This window comes from Orycteropus afer, unplaced genomic scaffold (genome assembly GCF_000298275.1).
Source record: "Orycteropus afer afer isolate SDZICR_OR568_19922 unplaced genomic scaffold, OryAfe1.0 scaffold00098, whole genome shotgun sequence".
NCBI lineage: Eukaryota > Metazoa > Chordata > Mammalia > Tubulidentata > Orycteropodidae > Orycteropus > Orycteropus afer.
Window position 1 is genome coordinate 2879849 of NW_006921685.1, and position 5082 is coordinate 2884930.

The 5082-nt window shown below is 35.9% G+C and overlaps 1 protein-coding gene across 1 annotated transcript in view; it reads right to left on the bottom strand.

Moving 5' to 3' along the window:
• Positions 1 to 5082, bottom strand: part of UBA6 (ubiquitin like modifier activating enzyme 6) — a 147272-nt gene that overhangs the window by 140907 nt on the left and 1283 nt on the right. The window lies entirely within an intron of this gene.

A 5082-nucleotide genomic window follows, 5' to 3' on the forward strand; every position in this document is an offset into this window, starting at 1 on the left:
CTCTCCTCACCTGTTTCCCTGGGGCTGACTGCTCTTCTGTTCGGGTTCAAGGCTTTTATCCCCTTTCTCCTGCTCTTCCGGCCTGCTACTCTGGCGTCCCTGCATTGTCTCTCCTCACCTGTAACCCTGGGGCTGACAAAAACAGGTAACAAAAACGCCAAAAGGATTTTCTGGAGAGAGATGTTGAAAGTGAAGCGGGGTTCCTTCCCCTAAAAGACAACAGGGGTAGAGGAAGAAGTATATTACTTCCCCATCAACTCAAATCAAATGAGAGAATTTCAAAGGGGAGTAGTACAGGTACTAAAATGAAAAGCTGTGGCTAAATCAACTAATTAGATGGCAGAACAGAAATAAAAAAAGAAAGGTGCAGAGCTTGGATGTCTGAATATTTCCATGAATTAGATGTGGTATCTTCATGTGAGAATGCATGTGGTAGGCATGTGAGAACTGGACAGTGAATAAAGAATACTGCAGAAGAATCGATGCTTTTGAATTGTGATGATGGCAAAGAAAACTGATGGTACCATGGACAGCTAGAAAAATAAACGCATATGTCTTAGAGGAAGTACAGCCAGAATGTTCTTTAGAAGTAAGAATGGCCAGACTTCCTCTCTCATGCTTTGGTCATGTTGTTAGAAAGCACCAGTCCCTGGAGAAGGATATCATGTGAGGTAAAGTAGAGGGTCAGTGAAAAAGGGGAAGACCCTCAATGAGATGGTTTGACACAGTGGCTACAACAATGTGCTCAAGTATGGCAATACTAGCGAGGATTGCACAGGACTGCGTAGCGTTTCATTCTGTTGTACACAGAGTGGCTACGAGTTGAGACCAACTTGACGGCAATTGACAACAGCAACAAGTGGAGAAGAGCCATTCTTGAGTTATTTTTGAAATACAACGTAATTATCTGTACTGCTGGAGAAAAAAAATGAACTACTAAAAATGGAGATCAGACAGACACCTAGAGGCTGATGGTAGGAGTTAATAGCCACAGTCAGAGAGGAAACATCACATACATTACAGAACAGCAGTTGGAGCGGGGAAATATCTTAGAAACCCACAAAGGAAAGAACAAGTACATCTGCTATTCTAGTCAACTGCAGCCCCAATGCTCATGATCCAAACCATTAAAACTCTGAGCATGGGTACACTCAGGTATTTTAGGTTGAATAAACGCCCCCCATAGATAATCAATTCTTAATCCCTGGATCCTGTAAACGTTACTTTATATGACAAATGCCAATGCAATTAAATTAAGGATCTTGAGATAGGGAGATTATCTTGGATTATCCAAGTAGGCTCTAAATGTAATTACAAATGTTTTTATTACAGGATAGCAAAGGGAGATTTGACTACAGAGAAGGAGATGGCAATGTGAGCACTGAAGCAAGATGCTACTTTGCAGGGTATAAAGATGGAGGAAAGGGTCGCATACCAGGAACTGGAATGCAGCTTCTAAAAACCAAAACCAAGACCAAATCCAATGTCACTGAGTTGATTCCAACTCATAGCGAAACTATGGCAGAACTGCCCCATAAGGTTCAACACTGTAATCTTTATGGAAGCAGGCCACATTTTTCTCCCATGGAACAGTTGGTGGGTTCAAACTGCTAACATTTTCATTAGCAGCCGAGCACTTTAACCACTAGAAGGTAAAAAAGGCAAAGAAATAGATTTTCCTGTAGAGGCTCTGGTGTGAACATACAGCCCTGACAGTACCTTGATTTCAATCCAGTGAAACTAATTTTGGACTTCTAGCCTCCAGAACTTAAAGAGAATAAATGTCTGTTGTTTTAAGTCAGCAAATTTGTGGTTGCATGTTACAGCAGCCATAGGAAACAACTACAGCAGGCATCAGTATTTTCAAAAAGCTAACGTGCAGTCAGAGTTGACAACAACTAGAATAAACGCAGATTTTGATACTATTATGATGATGTTATGTTCATATTTCCAGGCAATCCCCAAATCTGCTTTGATTATTCACTCCTCTTTCATATAGCAATCCAATGATCTCTACACAAGAAGCTATATATAAGGACAACAGAAAAACAGATGATCCGAGTACTGTTTCACTATTACCTCAATCAACCCTGATTATCTCCAAGGGAGGGTGCTTTGATAAAAGTAGAGTTAGAGAATCAAATCTGGAGCCCTAAATTGGGACTCATTCATTTTTTTCAGATAATCTTAGGATTAGCAGATTCAGGCACATCTTCAGAGATAAAGCAAAAAAATGGCCAGATCTGCAGAACAGGTTCAGGTTAACTCACCCAATAATTTGCAGGCAGTGAAAGTAGAAAAATAGAAACCTGGCTCAGAACACTAAAGGTATTCTAAACAAAACTACTTTAGATTGTGAGAAAAATTCAGATTTAGTGGACTAATAACTATGAGGAAGCTAAGGTTGAACAATATTAAGATAAAAATGAAATTTATTCAGAAAATCACTTTGTTCAACTGGGCATTAACACTGCTCTAAACTATTTCCTACTTAAATATACATTCATACAAATATTCAAAGCTTATTATCAGTTAATAGTCAAAATTTGTAGATTTTAAGGAACTAGAGTTTTATAGAAAAGCCTAATTGTTTAAAAGTAATTATAGCCTGAGACTCAGTTTTCATGTCTGAGAAAAAACCTGTGTAAGTACTAGATGTTAACAAAGTTTTAATCATAGTGTCTACAAAGAAATAACATGTACTGGCCGTATAAATCTCAACACATAAAATGCCAGGCAAGTTAAACTTCTTTGACATTTAGGTTAAAAATAAAATGGATTTATATATACCTAGTCTGTTAAAATGATACTTAATTGCTCAAAATGCCTTAATTCCAGAGAAGAGAGAAGCTCTTCTGTTTTCCTATCCTTCCAGCTGTCAGAATTTTCCAGATGTAAAAGACTGTTTTACACAGAGGAATGTTAAAACTTGCCCTGCAACTGGTTTTCATCTCAGGATGAAATGTATAGGTAACTTCTTAGTATCAGTAGCTCCCTATTGAACAAGCACTTTGCATACCTTTTCTCAATCTTTTCTGTCATATCCCTTGATGGTTGTAGTTTGGGTCTTCCCCAGCTACTGAACCACTAACCCATTTTGTTGCACCTGTGTGTATTAATGCATTTGGACTTGCAGCCAGAGACAAAATGGTCAGGTCTGTGGCTGTGTAAATGAGAAGTGAGAGAAAAGAGAATTTCTGAAATCAAACCTCATCCTACTCTACCTTCTTTTAGTTTACTCTGGAATTTACTTCCTTAAGGACTTCCCTAAACTGATCAAGAATTATGGGCCTTCATGTTATACCTTGCCTCTAAGATAAACCACTGTCTAAAGTTTGTAACATAATACAAGTACATAATAAGCAACAGACATTAACTTAAAATTAAAACAAAACAACAGAAAACTCCTGAATCTTTGGTCTGTTACTAATAATAAATAAATACATTTTTTTAAATCTAAGAAAAGCAAATCTGTTCTTTTCTGTGGAAATTTAATTTTGGCTTTTGTTTGCAAAATTTCTTTATAGTCCTACAAAGAAAATTCATAATTAAGCAGTCAGTAATTGTTTTAGCAAGCACTTCACTGAAAGGTTGGTAGTTTGAACCATCTAAAGGCACTTCAGACAGGCCTGGTGATCTGCTTCCAAAAAGTATGATAATTTCTTATGAAAGATTGAAATTTAAATAAGCACATTGGTAAACAATCACAATATGCTTGCATCCAGAAATTCATTCAAAGAACAAACAACTACACCAAGAAAATGACTTATCTCCAATAACAACAGTTGATCTACTACATGCTGAAACTTTCAATCAAGCAAATTGCAGCCGATTTACATAGCATTGTGAATGGAAAATTCAGTCTTTTATTGGTGTCTAAAAATTATGTTCATTAACTGGCATTATAGGAATGAAGGGCCTTTTTTTTTTGTTTGCTTATAGGGCTGAAAAGCCATAAAAATGTCTCTCACAAGGATTATAAATAAATAATAAATAAAACTAGCCAATGCCTTGCTCTTTCAAGAAGATGCATTTCTTATTCCATGAAGAACATGACCAAAAGGACTTCAGTAATAATTATAGATTAAGAGTTTATATTTCTGAAATATATTTTACAATCAGGAGACCATATGGTATAACAATTTTCACATAAGCGAAATTAAGTGTTAGCTTTCCATCTGTTTTTCTAAGTGTATAGCACAAATCAGGATCTGGAATCAACATACCCAGTAGTATATCAGTATATCAGCTGCTATTAAAGTGCTCATAATTAATTCTGAATTCTACAAAGAAAGGAAAAAGAGTGATTCAAAACACAAAATGAGCCTATTATTCCAAATTCTACCTACATAAATTCTATTTTTCATGGTTCTACAGAGAAGAAATCTAGTAACTTTTAAACTGGGACTATGTTATTTTCCATTTTCCATGAGGAGCTCTGGTGGCATAGTGTCTAAAGCATTTGACTGATAACCAGAAGGCTGGAGGTTCAAACCCATCAGCCACTTCTCCAGAAGGAAGATTGGGCAATCTACTTACATACTGATAATGCCTTAGAAACCCAAGGAGGGGTCCGACTTGCCAGCAGTGGGTTTGTTTTTTTTTTGGTATGTTATTTTCCATACAAATAACTCTAACTATTAAAAAAAAAAAATATTCTTAGGCGTGATCACAAGGCATATGCATTTAATTTTTCATTAATTTTAATAGTATTTCCATTTTAATACATTTATGGGGGAAAAAAAGTATGATTTAAAAAGTCCCTCAAAATTCCATTCAAATCAGTTTTTAATCATGCAATACTTCTCCACTGTTCTGACACTGCTAACATACAATGCTCTTAATGAGATTATAGTGAAGTAATCCTATTCTGTTGACACTGCTGTATAACTAATAAAGGTGAAATGGATTGTTTTTCATGAGATTTCTGCACCATCAAGAACATAATTTATGTACTCGTGTCCAAAACCAAGAGTTAAATTTTTAGTGGGCAGTAGTCATTTTTAGTCATACCACTTAAAACTAAAGAAACTGGTATTTAAATATCATTAAAGCTTTCAGACTATTGTTTTGTGTATATAT